This window comes from Eschscholzia californica, unplaced genomic scaffold, assembly GCF_041429995.1.
Source record: "Eschscholzia californica isolate CP2 unplaced genomic scaffold, dmEscCali1.0.p SCAF_4, whole genome shotgun sequence".
Taxonomy (NCBI): domain Eukaryota; kingdom Viridiplantae; phylum Streptophyta; class Magnoliopsida; order Ranunculales; family Papaveraceae; genus Eschscholzia; species Eschscholzia californica.
The window spans coordinates 57,191,152-57,209,216 of record NW_028238461.1 but is presented as its reverse complement, the minus strand read 5'-3'; positions in this window follow the sequence as shown (position 1 = coordinate 57,209,216).

The window sequence follows — 18,065 nt, the reverse complement described above, 5'->3', positions numbered from 1 at the left end:
TTTGGTTGTCTTTTTCATTGTAAAGTTATGGCCCTACCACCATAAATTCACATTTCTAAAGGGTGGATGCAAATTTTTCTCAAAATTTAATTCATGTTTCTTTATATCCGTCATCATTTTCATTGTTTATTTATGGAGACATGTAATCGAGAAAACTAAATAATATATGAAAAATAAATTGAACTGCAAGTACTGCCGAAAGATCAATCAAACAATATTTTCCCTTTTTTTGTTGAAATAACAATATTTTGGATGAAGAGTAAAAGTTTTAAGAAGATGGTAGAATTTCGAATTTTGAGGGAAAAGGGTGGAATCCATTTACTTCTTGACTATATACGGTGCGTAGTGCGCTTTCGTGGCTCCCGCCATTGGGCCAACCAATCCCATCAAAATCTTCAATGTATTTTCATTTCAAGTTTATTTTTGTCTAGAGATAGGGTCTCGAACAATTTTTGCAAATAATCTTACAGTGTCATATTTATAACAACTTCTATGGAATCCACTTTGGTGGGTAATATGGCTCGTCTCCAAATCATACCGTTTCCAAATGAAATAAATGTATGAGTTAATTCCTATATGGCCCCTACTTTGTGACCAGCTTCCTTTATGGCCCCTTTTTTTCGTAAATTTAAATATGACCCCCTATTTTCATGGAAATGTCCTAACTACCCTTCCTTTAAATCTTTTTTCAAAATAAAATAAAAAAAACAAACATAATTCCACCTCACTTCCCTCTCCACCAATCTCTCTCCACCTCACCTCTCTTTCCAAATCATCTTTCTCTCTCTCCAACTCACCTTTTTCTCTCTCCACCTCACCTCTCTCTCTCCAACTCACCTTTTTCTCTCTCCACCTCACCTCTCTCTCTCTCCACCTCACACTATCTTCTCCGATGAAGGTAGAGCTGAGAGAAAGATGCTCATGTCCCTATACTCCTCAGCAAAATGGTAGAGCTGAGAGAAAGAACAGGCAAATTATTGAAATGGGGAATACTCTAGCATTTCAAGCTTCTGTACCTAAAGAGTATTGGTTTGAATCATTTGATACAGCCTCCTATATTATAAACAGATTACCATCAAAGGTTCTAGATGGAAAATCTCCTTATGAGGTGTTATTTGGTCATGTGTCTGATTTTTCAATGCTCAAAGTGTTTGGATGTGCTTGTTATCCACACTTAGGAGCTATTAGAGAAGACAAATTGAGTCCCAAGTCTGTGAGATGTGTCTTCTTGGGGTACAGTTCGATTTATAAAGGTTACAAGTGCCTTGATATGAGTACTGGAAGAATATACTTTTCGATACATGTGGTTTTTGATGAAAGTCTCTTTCCATTTGATAGTGATAAGGATTCTTTATCTTGTCCCAGTTCTCCATCTCAAGTGGTGCTTCCCATTATCACTACAAATGATTCTCCAAGAGATTCAGAAGTATCATCTTCTTCTTCTGCTTCTCAGCCTACTGTTTCTGCCCAAATTCAAGAAGATTCACATTCTTCATCTCATATTGATCCTATTACAGAGAACAGTGATACTTCTTCTTCCTCTTTACCTGTTCAGCCTATTCATACTATGACCACAAGATCAAAAATGGGTATTCATAGACCAAAGTATTTGCCAGACTTTGTTTCTCATTTCTCTGTGTGTCATCCATTACCTCAGGCATTTGTTAGTCTCTTAGACATTCCTCCTGATCCTACTACATATAAGGAAGCTTCTAAGAGTCCTGCCTGGTGCCAAGCTATGCAAGAAGAGTATGATGCTTTACAGAAAAATGGTACTTGGAGCTTAGTTCCATCTACCCCATCTATGAACATTTTGGGTTGTAAGTGGGTCTATAAGACCAAATTGAAGTCAGATGGGACTATAGATAGGTACAAAGCCAGATTAGTGGCAAAGGGGTTTCATCAACTAGATGGCTTAGACTACTCTGAGACTTTTAGTCCAGTAGTTAAGTCTTCTACTATAAGAGTGGTGCTCACAATGGCTGTTACAAACAAATGGTTGATTAAGCAATTGGATGTGTCCAATGCTTTTCTTCATGGAGTACTTGATGAAAATGTGTTCATGATGCAGCCACCTGGTTTTATTGATTCAGAGAATTCTTCTATGGTTTGTCATCTTCACAAGTCTCTTTATGGCTTAAAACAAGCTCCTCGAGCTTGGTATACAAGATTCTCTGATTTCCTTCAAGAATATGGGTTTATTAGGAGTTCTACAGACCATTCCATGTTTGTCTACACAATGGGATTGGATACTCTTGTTCTTCTGCTCTATGTTGATGACATTATATTAACAGGCTCTTCTTCATCTGCTATTCAAGCTCTCATTGACACTTTGGGTCTTGAGTTTGCTATGAAAGATTTGGGATCACTTCATTATTTCTTGGGAATTGAGGTTAATACTCTTCCTAACTCTAATCTCTTGTTAACACAGCAGAAGTATACTTTGGAACTTCTTCAAAAGGCTGATCTTTTGGATTCAAAGCCAATAGCAACTCCTATACCCTTTGGTAAAAGGTTATCTGTTAATGATGGTATACCATTGTCTGATCCAACACTCTATAGAAGTCTTGTTGGTGGGTTACAGTACTTGACAATGACCAGACCTGATATCTCTTTTGGTGTCAATTATGTGGCTCAATTCATGCATTCTCCTACTGATATTCACTTGCAGTTGGTTAAAAGGATTTTGAGGTATCTTAAAGGCTCTTTGGGATCTGGTGTTCCAATTTGTGCAGGAGATACTACCTCTCTCAAAGCTTATAGTGATTCTGATTGGGCTGGGTGTGTTGACACTAGAAGGTCTACTTCAGGCTATTGTGTATTCCTTGGCTCTACTCCCATTGCCTGGTCTTCTAAGAAGCAACCAACAGTGGCAAGATCGAGTACAGAAGCAGAGTATAAAGCTTTGGCCTTTGCCTCTTCTGAACTTCTTTGGATTTCTTATGTTCTTAATGAATTGGGAATTCGTCACTCAGGCACATTTGAACTTTTTTGTGACAACATGGGTGCCAAACATCTTGCTATGAATCCTGTGTTTCATGCTCGAACAAAGCATGTGGAGATAGACTATCATTTTGTTCGAGAATTGGTAGCTTCAGGTGTTCTTCAATTGGAGTTTGTTTCTTCCTCTATGCAGCTTGCTGATGTCTTCACCAAGGGACTTGCTAATCCTTTGTTTCGGTCTCTACTCAGCTCCTTGATGGTGTTTCACTCTACTCCAATCTGATTTCTCTCTGTTCATCAGCTTGAGGGGGAGTGTAAGTGTAAGTAGAGTGTTTGTTAAAAGTCAGAGAGAGTGTAAGTGAAGTGTAAGTTTGTTAGTAGAAGGAGAGGAGAGATGAGGGTGCCTATATCATTTGTTATTAGGTTGTTATAACCGTTTTCTCTTTCTCTCTCTAGCAAAACTAGCTTCACTGAATCTGTATAAGTATGAGCTACTAGCTCTTGAGATGATTATGAATAACAATTCTCTCATTAATCGATCTCTCTCTTTTCTCTCTCTAAAAGCTTAGTATGAAATCTCACATGGTATCAGAGCGTCTAGGTTAAGAAAATTTTTCGAAATTCAAGCTTCAATAATGGAGGCCGAGAGTTCAGATCGATCAAATTCATCTTCTTCAATCTCTAAATCTCATTCTCCAGCTTTGAATATCACGAATTATATCTCCGATAAGCTTGATGAATCGAATTTCCTGGTTTGGAAAGATCAATTTGAAGCAATTCTTATCAGCAATGATCTATATGGATTTGTTGATGGATCTGTTACTAAACCAGAGAGTTCGATCATTGATTCAGAAGGAATAAGTTTACCTAATCCTGATTATATCAATTGGAGGAAACAAGATAACTTCGTCAAATCTTGCCTAAAAGCAACTTTTTCGAAGTCAATTTCAGCTGATGTTCTAGGTCTTCAAACATCTCGAGAGATCTGGAATTACTTAGAAACAGTTTATACAGAGGAATTTGAAGCTAAACAAGATCTTCTTCGTCGTCAACTCCAAAATACAAAAAGAGGATCAGCTTCTGTAAGTGAATACCTTCGTAAACTCAAATCTCTTGCTGATTCATTAACTGCTGTTAGAGATAGAGTTTCTGATAGAGAGATGATTCGAATCATCTTGTCTGGTTTAGGTAAAGAATTTAATCAATTCATAATTACAATTAACAATCGAACAGATAATATTACACTTCCTGAGCTTAGATCTAAGCTTCTTCATCATGAGCAATGGCTTTTGAGTCAAGATCAAGATGATCAATTAGCATATTATGTCAAAACCTCTCAAAATAGAAAACCTAATTCATATTCAAACACAAATTCTTATAGATCAAATCAGTCTGGCTCAAGATTCAACCACAATCAGCCTTCAAGACAATATTCCAACACAAATCCTATGAAATCAAATGATTCTCATATTAGAACACAAAATTCAGCCTCACAGTCGAATTCACATTCAAATATAGTCTCAAATTCGAACACAAATTCATATTCCAACACAAATCGAAATTCAAATACAAATTCAAATTCAAATACAAACTCAAGTCAAAATTTACATAATCAAAAGGCAGTTAACTTTGATTTTTCAAGTATTCCTTGTGGAATCTGTAGAAAGTGGGGTCATCAAGCTTATAAATGTAGATTTCGATATGAACAAGATAAGTATGCTCATCCTCAAGCCTTTGCTGGTTTACACATATCAGAAGATGATAAGATTGATGAGAATAAACAGGAAGAATGTAATATTGCTATTGTTGAAGAATGTTTTACTGCTTCTGTCAAATCCAATTGTGCTTCAGAAGGTACTTGGTTAGCTGATTCAGGAGCTTCTAGCCATATGACCAATAACTCTAAGGTACTGTCTTCATCTCAACCTTATTCAGGTTCTCAATCTGTTCTAGTAGGTAGTGGTAAGTCAATTCCTATTACTAGTTCAGGAGATGTTCAAATACAATCCAATTCTCATGATTTTTGGTTGAAAAATACTTTAGTAGTACCTGAATTAAGAAAGAACCTATTATCTGTATCCAAATTCACCAGAGACAACCAATGTTCAGTGAAGTTCTTTCCATGGGGTTATGATATTAAAGACTTAGCTACTCAAACAATTTTAACAGCTGGTCCTATGCTTAATGATTTATATCCTATTGAATTTGACACTATTATCTCTCATGAAGAAGCATATGTGTCAAGTGTTAAGGGTTCCTTAGTCTTGTGGCACAAAAGACTTGGGCATACATCTAAAGGTATTCTTGAAGCACTTCATAAGTCTGCACAAATTACTCTTGATTCTTCTGAGTCTTTAGGAGTGTGTGAATCATGTCAATTAGGTAAGAGCAAGGCTCAACCTTTTGAACTGTCATCTAGCATTACTCCTACTCCTCTTCATATGATTCATTGTGATATTTGGGGTCCTTCTCCTATCACATCTATCTCAGGAGCAAGGTATTATATTCTATTTGTTGATGACTATAGTAGATATTTTTGGATTTATCCTATGAAGCTTAGGTCTGATAGTCTCAACTGCTTCAAGCAATTCAAGTTGACATTTGAAAAGCTTCTTTCAGCTTCTATTAAGGTCTTTCAAACAGATGGGGCTCCTGAACTTTCTAAAGGAGAGTTTAAGAAGTTTTTAGATGCTAATGGTATTTCTTTAAGATGCTCATGTCCCTATACTCCTCAGCAAAATGGTAGAGCTGAGAGAAAGAACAGGCAAATTATTGAAATGGGGAATACTCTAGCATTTCAAGCTTCTGTACCTAAAGAGTATTGGTTTGAATCATTTGATACAGCCTCCTATATTATAAACAGATTACCATCAAAGGTTCTAGATGGAAAATCTCCTTATGAGGTGTTATTTGGTCATGTGTCTGATTTTTCAATGCTCAAAGTGTTTGGATGTGCTTGTTATCCACACTTAGGAGCTATTAGAGAAGACAAATTGAGTCCCAAGTCTGTGAGATGTGTCTTCTTGGGGTACAGTTCGATTTATAAAGGTTACAAGTGCCTTGATATGAGTACTGGAAGAATATACTTTTCGATACATGTGGTTTTTGATGAAAGTCTCTTTCCATTTGATAGTGATAAGGATTCTTTATCTTGTCCCAGTTCTCCATCTCAAGTGGTGCTTCCCATTATCACTACAAATGATTCTCCAAGAGATTCAGAAGTATCATCTTCTTCTTCTGCTTCTCAGCCTACTGTTTCTGCCCAAATTCAAGAAGATTCACATTCTTCATCTCATATTGATCCTATTACAGAGAACAGTGATACTTCTTCTTCCTCTTTACCTGTTCAGCCTATTCATACTATGACCACAAGATCAAAAATGGGTATTCATAGACCAAAGTATTTGCCAGACTTTGTTTCTCATTTCTCTGTGTGTCATCCATTACCTCAGGCATTTGTTAGTCTCTTAGACATTCCTCCTGATCCTACTACATATAAGGAAGCTTCTAAGAGTCCTGCCTGGTGCCAAGCTATGCAAGAAGAGTATGATGCTTTACAGAAAAATGGTACTTGGAGCTTAGTTCCATCTACCCCATCTATGAACATTTTGGGTTGTAAGTGGGTCTATAAGACCAAATTGAAGTCAGATGGGACTATAGATAGGTACAAAGCCAGATTAGTGGCAAAGGGGTTTCATCAACTAGATGGCTTAGACTACTCTGAGACTTTTAGTCCAGTAGTTAAGTCTTCTACTATAAGAGTGGTGCTCACAATGGCTGTTACAAACAAATGGTTGATTAAGCAATTGGATGTGTCCAATGCTTTTCTTCATGGAGTACTTGATGAAAATGTGTTCATGATGCAGCCACCTGGTTTTATTGATTCAGAGAATTCTTCTATGGTTTGTCATCTTCACAAGTCTCTTTATGGCTTAAAACAAGCTCCTCGAGCTTGGTATACAAGATTCTCTGATTTCCTTCAAGAATATGGGTTTATTAGGAGTTCTACAGACCATTCCATGTTTGTCTACACAATGGGATTGGATACTCTTGTTCTTCTGCTCTATGTTGATGACATTATATTAACAGGCTCTTCTTCATCTGCTATTCAAGCTCTCATTGACACTTTGGGTCTTGAGTTTGCTATGAAAGATTTGGGATCACTTCATTATTTCTTGGGAATTGAGGTTAATACTCTTCCTAACTCTAATCTCTTGTTAACACAGCAGAAGTATACTTTGGAACTTCTTCAAAAGGCTGATCTTTTGGATTCAAAGCCAATAGCAACTCCTATACCCTTTGGTAAAAGGTTATCTGTTAATGATGGTATACCATTGTCTGATCCAACACTCTATAGAAGTCTTGTTGGTGGGTTACAGTACTTGACAATGACCAGACCTGATATCTCTTTTGGTGTCAATTATGTGGCTCAATTCATGCATTCTCCTACTGATATTCACTTGCAGTTGGTTAAAAGGATTTTGAGGTATCTTAAAGGCTCTTTGGGATCTGGTGTTCCAATTTGTGCAGGAGATACTACCTCTCTCAAAGCTTATAGTGATTCTGATTGGGCTGGGTGTGTTGACACTAGAAGGTCTACTTCAGGCTATTGTGTATTCCTTGGCTCTACTCCCATTGCCTGGTCTTCTAAGAAGCAACCAACAGTGGCAAGATCGAGTACAGAAGCAGAGTATAAAGCTTTGGCCTTTGCCTCTTCTGAACTTCTTTGGATTTCTTATGTTCTTAATGAATTGGGAATTCGTCACTCAGGCACATTTGAACTTTTTTGTGACAACATGGGTGCCAAACATCTTGCTATGAATCCTGTGTTTCATGCTCGAACAAAGCATGTGGAGATAGACTATCATTTTGTTCGAGAATTGGTAGCTTCAGGTGTTCTTCAATTGGAGTTTGTTTCTTCCTCTATGCAGCTTGCTGATGTCTTCACCAAGGGACTTGCTAATCCTTTGTTTCGGTCTCTACTCAGCTCCTTGATGGTGTTTCACTCTACTCCAATCTGATTTCTCTCTGTTCATCAGCTTGAGGGGGAGTGTAAGTGTAAGTAGAGTGTTTGTTAAAAGTCAGAGAGAGTGTAAGTGAAGTGTAAGTTTGTTAGTAGAAGGAGAGGAGAGATGAGGGTGCCTATATCATTTGTTATTAGGTTGTTATAACCGTTTTCTCTTTCTCTCTCTAGCAAAACTAGCTTCACTGAATCTGTATAAGTATGAGCTACTAGCTCTTGAGATGATTATGAATAACAATTCTCTCATTAATCGATCTCTCTCTTTTCTCTCTCTAAAAGCTTAGTATGAAATCTCACATGGTATCAGAGCGTCTAGGTTAAGAAAATTTTTCGAAATTCAAGCTTCAATAATGGAGGCCGAGAGTTCAGATCGATCAAATTCATCTTCTTCAATCTCTAAATCTCATTCTCCAGCTTTGAATATCACGAATTATATCTCCGATAAGCTTGATGAATCGAATTTCCTGGTTTGGAAAGATCAATTTGAAGCAATTCTTATCAGCAATGATCTATATGGATTTGTTGATGGATCTGTTACTAAACCAGAGAGTTCGATCATTGATTCAGAAGGAATAAGTTTACCTAATCCTGATTATATCAATTGGAGGAAACAAGATAACTTCGTCAAATCTTGCCTAAAAGCAACTTTTTCGAAGTCAATTTCAGCTGATGTTCTAGGTCTTCAAACATCTCGAGAGATCTGGAATTACTTAGAAACAGTTTATACAGAGGAATTTGAAGCTAAACAAGATCTTCTTCGTCGTCAACTCCAAAATACAAAAAGAGGATCAGCTTCTGTAAGTGAATACCTTCGTAAACTCAAATCTCTTGCTGATTCATTAACTGCTGTTAGAGATAGAGTTTCTGATAGAGAGATGATTCGAATCATCTTGTCTGGTTTAGGTAAAGAATTTAATCAATTCATAATTACAATTAACAATCGAACAGATAATATTACACTTCCTGAGCTTAGATCTAAGCTTCTTCATCATGAGCAATGGCTTTTGAGTCAAGATCAAGATGATCAATTAGCATATTATGTCAAAACCTCTCAAAATAGAAAACCTAATTCATATTCAAACACAAATTCTTATAGATCAAATCAGTCTGGCTCAAGATTCAACCACAATCAGCCTTCAAGACAATATTCCAACACAAATCCTATGAAATCAAATGATTCTCATATTAGAACACAAAATTCAGCCTCACAGTCGAATTCACATTCAAATATAGTCTCAAATTCGAACACAAATTCATATTCCAACACAAATCGAAATTCAAATACAAATTCAAATTCAAATACAAACTCAAGTCAAAATTTACATAATCAAAAGGCAGTTAACTTTGATTTTTCAAGTATTCCTTGTGGAATCTGTAGAAAGTGGGGTCATCAAGCTTATAAATGTAGATTTCGATATGAACAAGATAAGTATGCTCATCCTCAAGCCTTTGCTGGTTTACACATATCAGAAGATGATAAGATTGATGAGAATAAACAGGAAGAATGTAATATTGCTATTGTTGAAGAATGTTTTACTGCTTGTGTCAAATCCAATTGTGCTTCAGAAGGTACTTGGTTAGCTGATTCAGGAGCTTCTAGCCATATGACCAATAACTCTAAGGTACTGTCTTCATCTCAACCTTATTCAGGTTCTCAATCTGTTCTAGTAGGTAGTGGTAAGTCAATTCCTATTACTAGTTCAGGAGATGTTCAAATACAATCCAATTCTCATGATTTTTGGTTGAAAAATACTTTAGTAGTACCTGAATTAAGAAAGAACCTATTATCTGTATCCAAATTCACCAGAGACAACCAATGTTCAGTGAAGTTCTTTCCATGGGGTTATGATATTAAAGACTTAGCTACTCAAACAATTTTAACAGCTGGTCCTATGCTTAATGATTTATATCCTATTGAATTTGACACTATTATCTCTCATGAAGAAGCATATGTGTCAAGTGTTAAGGGTTCCTTAGTCTTGTGGCACAAAAGACTTGGGCATACATCTAAAGGTATTCTTGAAGCACTTCATAAGTCTGCACAAATTACTCTTGATTCTTCTGAGTCTTTAGGAGTGTGTGAATCATGTCAATTAGGTAAGAGCAAGGCTCAACCTTTTGAACTGTCATCTAGCATTACTCCTACTCCTCTTCATATGATTCATTGTGATATTTGGGGTCCTTCTCCTATCACATCTATCTCAGAAGCAAGGTATTATATTCTATTTGTTGATGACTATAGTAGATATTTTTGGATTTATCCTATGAAGCTTAGGTCTGATAGTCTCAACTGCTTCAAGCAATTCAAGTTGACATTTGAAAAGCTTCTTTCAGCTTCTATTAAGGTCTTTCAAACAGATGGGGCTCCTGAACTTTCTAAAGGAGAGTTTAAGAAGTTTTTAGATGCTAATGGTATTTCTTTAAGATGCTCATGTCCCTATACTCCTCAGCAAAATGGTAGAGCTGAGAGAAAGAACAGGCAAATTATTGAAATGGGGAATACTCTAGCATTTCAAGCTTCTGTACCTAAAGAGTATTGGTTTGAATCATTTGATACAGCCTCCTATATTATAAACAGATTACCATCAAAGGTTCTAGATGGAAAATCTCCTTATGAGGTGTTATTTGGTCATGTGTCTGATTTTTCAATGCTCAAAGTGTTTTTAGATGCTAATGGTATTTCTTTAAGATGCTCATGTCCCTATACTCCTCAGCAAAATGGTAGAGCTGAGAGAAAGAACAGGCAAATTATTGAAATGGGGAATACTCTAGCATTTCAAGCTTCTGTACCTAAAGAGTATTGGTTTGAATCATTTGATACAGCCTCCTATATTATAAACAGATTACCATCAAAGGTTCTAGATGGAAAATCTCCTTATGAGGTGTTATTTGGTCATGTGTCTGATTTTTCAATGCTCAAAGTGTTTGGATGTGCTTGTTATCCACACTTAGGAGCTATTAGAGAAGACAAATTGAGTCCCAAGTCTGTGAGATGTGTCTTCTTGGGGTACAGTTCGATTTATAAAGGTTACAAGTGCCTTGATATGAGTACTGGAAGAATATACTTTTCGATACATGTGGTTTTTGATGAAAGTCTCTTTCCATTTGATAGTGATAAGGATTCTTTATCTTGTCCCAGTTCTCCATCTCAAGTGGTGCTTCCCATTATCACTACAAATGATTCTCCAAGAGATTCAGAAGTATCATCTTCTTCTTCTGCTTCTCAGCCTACTGTTTCTGCCCAAATTCAAGAAGATTCACATTCTTCATCTCATATTGATCCTATTACAGAGAACAGTGATACTTCTTCTTCCTCTTTACCTGTTCAGCCTATTCATACTATGACCACAAGATCAAAAATGGGTATTCATAGACCAAAGTATTTGCCAGACTTTGTTTCTCATTTCTCTGTGTGTCATCCATTACCTCAGGCATTTGTTAGTCTCTTAGACATTCCTCCTGATCCTACTACATATAAGGAAGCTTCTAAGAGTCCTGCCTGGTGCCAAGCTATGCAAGAAGAGTATGATGCTTTACAGAAAAATGGTACTTGGAGCTTAGTTCCATCTACCCCATCTATGAACATTTTGGGTTGTAAGTGGGTCTATAAGACCAAATTGAAGTCAGATGGGACTATAGATAGGTACAAAGCCAGATTAGTGGCAAAGGGGTTTCATCAACTAGATGGCTTAGACTACTCTGAGACTTTTAGTCCAGTAGTTAAGTCTTCTACTATAAGAGTGGTGCTCACAATGGCTGTTACAAACAAATGGTTGATTAAGCAATTGGATGTGTCCAATGCTTTTCTTCATGGAGTACTTGATGAAAATGTGTTCATGATGCAGCCACCTGGTTTTATTGATTCAGAGAATTCTTCTATGGTTTGTCATCTTCACAAGTCTCTTTATGGCTTAAAACAAGCTCCTCGAGCTTGGTATACAAGATTCTCTGATTTCCTTCAAGAATATGGGTTTATTAGGAGTTCTACAGACCATTCCATGTTTGTCTACACAATGGGATTGGATACTCTTGTTCTTCTGCTCTATGTTGATGACATTATATTAACAGGCTCTTCTTCATCTGCTATTCAAGCTCTCATTGACACTTTGGGTCTTGAGTTTGCTATGAAAGATTTGGGATCACTTCATTATTTCTTGGGAATTGAGGTTAATACTCTTCCTAACTCTAATCTCTTGTTAACACAGCAGAAGTATACTTTGGAACTTCTTCAAAAGGCTGATCTTTTGGATTCAAAGCCAATAGCAACTCCTATACCCTTTGGTAAAAGGTTATCTGTTAATGATGGTATACCATTGTCTGATCCAACACTCTATAGAAGTCTTGTTGGTGGGTTACAGTACTTGACAATGACCAGACCTGATATCTCTTTTGGTGTCAATTATGTGGCTCAATTCATGCATTCTCCTACTGATATTCACTTGCAGTTGGTTAAAAGGATTTTGAGGTATCTTAAAGGCTCTTTGGGATCTGGTGTTCCAATTTGTGCAGGAGATACTACCTCTCTCAAAGCTTATAGTGATTCTGATTGGGCTGGGTGTGTTGACACTAGAAGGTCTACTTCAGGCTATTGTGTATTCCTTGGCTCTACTCCCATTGCCTGGTCTTCTAAGAAGCAACCAACAGTGGCAAGATCGAGTACAGAAGCAGAGTATAAAGCTTTGGCCTTTGCCTCTTCTGAACTTCTTTGGATTTCTTATGTTCTTAATGAATTGGGAATTCGTCACTCAGGCACATTTGAACTTTTTTGTGACAACATGGGTGCCAAACATCTTGCTATGAATCCTGTGTTTCATGCTCGAACAAAGCATGTGGAGATAGACTATCATTTTGTTCGAGAATTGGTAGCTTCAGGTGTTCTTCAATTGGAGTTTGTTTCTTCCTCTATGCAGCTTGCTGATGTCTTCACCAAGGGACTTGCTAATCCTTTGTTTCGGTCTCTACTCAGCTCCTTGATGGTGTTTCACTCTACTCCAATCTGATTTCTCTCTGTTCATCAGCTTGAGGGGGAGTGTAAGTGTAAGTAGAGTGTTTGTTAAAAGTCAGAGAGAGTGTAAGTGAAGTGTAAGTTTGTTAGTAGAAGGAGAGGAGAGATGAGGGTGCCTATATCATTTGTTATTAGGTTGTTATAACCGTTTTCTCTTTCTCTCTCTAGCAAAACTAGCTTCACTGAATCTGTATAAGTATGAGCTACTAGCTCTTGAGATGATTATGAATAACAATTCTCTCATTAATCGATCTCTCTCTTTTCTCTCTCTAAAAGCTTAGTATGAAATCTCACATGGTATCAGAGCGTCTAGGTTAAGAAAATTTTTCGAAATTCAAGCTTCAATAATGGAGGCCGAGAGTTCAGATCGATCAAATTCATCTTCTTCAATCTCTAAATCTCATTCTCCAGCTTTGAATATCACGAATTATATCTCCGATAAGCTTGATGAATCGAATTTCCTGGTTTGGAAAGATCAATTTGAAGCAATTCTTATCAGCAATGATCTATATGGATTTGTTGATGGATCTGTTACTAAACCAGAGAGTTCGATCATTGATTCAGAAGGAATAAGTTTACCTAATCCTGATTATATCAATTGGAGGAAACAAGATAACTTCGTCAAATCTTGCCTAAAAGCAACTTTTTCGAAGTCAATTTCAGCTGATGTTCTAGGTCTTCAAACATCTCGAGAGATCTGGAATTACTTAGAAACAGTTTATACAGAGGAATTTGAAGCTAAACAAGATCTTCTTCGTCGTCAACTCCAAAATACAAAAAGAGGATCAGCTTCTGTAAGTGAATACCTTCGTAAACTCAAATCTCTTGCTGATTCATTAACTGCTGTTAGAGATAGAGTTTCTGATAGAGAGATGATTCGAATCATCTTGTCTGGTTTAGGTAAAGAATTTAATCAATTCATAATTACAATTAACAATCGAACAGATAATATTACACTTCCTGAGCTTAGATCTAAGCTTCTTCATCATGAGCAATGGCTTTTGAGTCAAGATCAAGATGATCAATTAGCATATTATGTCAAAACCTCTCAAAATAGAAAACCTAATTCATATTCAAACACAAATTCTTATAGATCAAATCAGTCTGGCTCAAGATTCAACCACAATCAGCCTTCAAGACAATATTCCAACACAAATCCTATGAAATCAAATGATTCTCATATTAGAACACAAAATTCAGCCTCACAGTCGAATTCACATTCAAATATAGTCTCAAATTCGAACACAAATTCATATTCCAACACAAATCGAAATTCAAATACAAATTCAAATTCAAATACAAACTCAAGTCAAAATTTACATAATCAAAAGGCAGTTAACTTTGATTTTTCAAGTATTCCTTGTGGAATCTGTAGAAAGTGGGGTCATCAAGCTTATAAATGTAGATTTCGATATGAACAAGATAAGTATGCTCATCCTCAAGCCTTTGCTGGTTTACACATATCAGAAGATGATAAGATTGATGAGAATAAACAGGAAGAATGTAATATTGCTATTGTTGAAGAATGTTTTACTGCTTCTGTCAAATCCAATTGTGCTTCAGAAGGTACTTGGTTAGCTGATTCAGGAGCTTCTAGCCATATGACCAATAACTCTAAGGTACTGTCTTCATCTCAACCTTATTCAGGTTCTCAATCTGTTCTAGTAGGTAGTGGTAAGTCAATTCCTATTACTAGTTCAGGAGATGTTCAAATACAATCCAATTCTCATGATTTTTGGTTGAAAAATACTTTAGTAGTACCTGAATTAAGAAAGAACCTATTATCTGTATCCAAATTCACCAGAGACAACCAATGTTCAGTGAAGTTCTTTCCATGGGGTTATGATATTAAAGACTTAGCTACTCAAACAATTTTAACAGCTGGTCCTATGCTTAATGATTTATATCCTATTGAATTTGACACTATTATCTCTCATGAAGAAGCATATGTGTCAAGTGTTAAGGGTTCCTTAGTCTTGTGGCACAAAAGACTTGGGCATACATCTAAAGGTATTCTTGAAGCACTTCATAAGTCTGCACAAATTACTCTTGATTCTTCTGAGTCTTTAGGAGTGTGTGAATCATGTCAATTAGGTAAGAGCAAGGCTCAACCTTTTGAACTGTCATCTAGCATTACTCCTACTCCTCTTCATATGATTCATTGTGATATTTGGGGTCCTTCTCCTATCACATCTATCTCAGGAGCAAGGTATTATATTCTATTTGTTGATGACTATAGTAGATATTTTTGGATTTATCCTATGAAGCTTAGGTCTGATAGTCTCAACTGCTTCAAGCAATTCAAGTTGACATTTGAAAAGCTTCTTTCAGCTTCTATTAAGGTCTTTCAAACAGATGGGGCTCCTGAACTTTCTAAAGGAGAGTTTAAGAAGTTTTTAGATGCTAATGGTATTTCTTTAAGATGCTCATGTCCCTATACTCCTCAGCAAAATGGTAGAGCTGAGAGAAAGAACAGGCAAATTATTGAAATGGGGAATACTCTAGCATTTCAAGCTTCTGTACCTAAAGAGTATTGGTTTGAATCATTTGATACAGCCTCCTATATTATAAACAGATTACCATCAAAGGTTCTAGATGGAAAATCTCCTTATGAGGTGTTATTTGGTCATGTGTCTGATTTTTCAATGCTCAAAGTGTTTGGATGTGCTTGTTATCCACACTTAGGAGCTATTAGAGAAGACAAATTGAGTCCCAAGTCTGTGAGATGTGTCTTCTTGGGGTACAGTTCGATTTATAAAGGTTACAAGTGCCTTGATATGAGTACTGGAAGAATATACTTTTCGATACATGTGGTTTTTGATGAAAGTCTCTTTCCATTTGATAGTGATAAGGATTCTTTATCTTGTCCCAGTTCTCCATCTCAAGTGGTGCTTCCCATTATCACTACAAATGATTCTCCAAGAGATTCAGAAGTATCATCTTCTTCTTCTGCTTCTCAGCCTACTGTTTCTGCCCAAATTCAAGAAGATTCACATTCTTCATCTCATATTGATCCTATTACAGAGAACAGTGATACTTCTTCTTCCTCTTTACCTGTTCAGCCTATTCATACTATGACCACAAGATCAAAAATGGGTATTCATAGACCAAAGTATTTGCCAGACTTTGTTTCTCATTTCTCTGTGTGTCATCCATTACCTCAGGCATTTGTTAGTCTCTTAGACATTCCTCCTGATCCTACTACATATAAGGAAGCTTCTAAGAGTCCTGCCTGGTGCCAAGCTATGCAAGAAGAGTATGATGCTTTACAGAAAAATGGTACTTGGAGCTTAGTTCCATCTACCCCATCTATGAACATTTTGGGTTGTAAGTGGGTCTATAAGACCAAATTGAAGTCAGATGGGACTATAGATAGGTACAAAGCCAGATTAGTGGCAAAGGGGTTTCATCAACTAGATGGCTTAGACTACTCTGAGACTTTTAGTCTAGTAGTTAAGTCTTCTACTATAAGAGTGGTGCTCACAATGGCTGTTACAAACAAATGGTTGATTAAGCAATTGGATGTGTCCAATGCTTTTCTTCATGGAGTACTTGATGAAAATGTGTTCATGATGCAGCCACCTGGTTTTATTGATTCAGAGAATTCTTCTATGGTTTGTCATCTTCACAAGTCTCTTTATGGCTTAAAACAAGCTCCTCGAGCTTGGTATACAAGATTCTCTGATTTCCTTCAAGAATATGGGTTTATTAGGAGTTCTACAGACCATTCCATGTTTGTCTACACAATGGGATTGGATACTCTTGTTCTTCTGCTCTATGTTGATGACATTATATTAACAGGCTCTTCTTCATCTGCTATTCAAGCTCTCATTGACACTTTGGGTCTTGAGTTTGCTATGAAAGATTTGGGATCACTTCATTATTTCTTGGGAATTGAGGTTAATACTCTTCCTAACTCTAATCTCTTGTTAACACAGCAGAAGTATACTTTGGAACTTCTTCAAAAGGCTGATCTTTTGGATTCAAAGCCAATAGCAACTCCTATACCCTTTGGTAAAAGGTTATCTGTTAATGATGGTATACCATTGTCTGATCCAACACTCTATAGAAGTCTTGTTGGTGGGTTACAGTACTTGACAATGACCAGACCTGATATCTCTTTTGGTGTCAATTATGTGGCTCAATTCATGCATTCTCCTACTGATATTCACTTGCAGTTGGTTAAAAGGATTTTGAGGTATCTTAAAGGCTCTTTGGGATCTGGTGTTCCAATTTGTGCAGGAGATACTACCTCTCTCAAAGCTTATAGTGATTCTGATTGGGCTGGGTGTGTTGACACTAGAAGGTCTACTTCAGGCTATTGTGTATTCCTTGGCTCTACTCCCATTGCCTGGTCTTCTAAGAAGCAACCAACAGTGGCAAGATCGAGTACAGAAGCAGAGTATAAAGCTTTGGCCTTTGCCTCTTCTGAACTTCTTTGGATTTCTTATGTTCTTAATGAATTGGGAATTCGTCACTCAGGCACATTTGAACTTTTTTGTGACAACATGGGTGCCAAACATCTTGCTATGAATCCTGTGTTTCATGCTCGAACAAAGCATGTGGAGATAGACTATCATTTTGTTCGAGAATTGGTAGCTTCAGGTGTTCTTCAATTGGAGTTTGTTTCTTCCTCTATGCAGCTTGCTGATGTCTTCACCAAGGGACTTGCTAATCCTTTGTTTCGGTCTCTACTCAGCTCCTTGATGGTGTTTCACTCTACTCCAATCTGATTTCTCTCTGTTCATCAGCTTGAGGGGGAGTGTAAGTGTAAGTAGAGTGTTTGTTAAAAGTCAGAGAGAGTGTAAGTGAAGTGTAAGTTTGTTAGTAGAAGGAGAGGAGAGATGAGGGTGCCTATATCATTTGTTATTAGGTTGTTATAACCGTTTTCTCTTTCTCTCTCTAGCAAAACTAGCTTCACTGAATCTGTATAAGTATGAGCTACTAGCTCTTGAGATGATTATGAATAACAATTCTCTCATTAATCGATCTCTCTCTTTTCTCTCTCTAAAAGCTTAGTATGAAATCTCACATGGTATCAGAGCGTCTAGGTTAAGAAAATTTTTCGAAATTCAAGCTTCAATAATGGAGGCC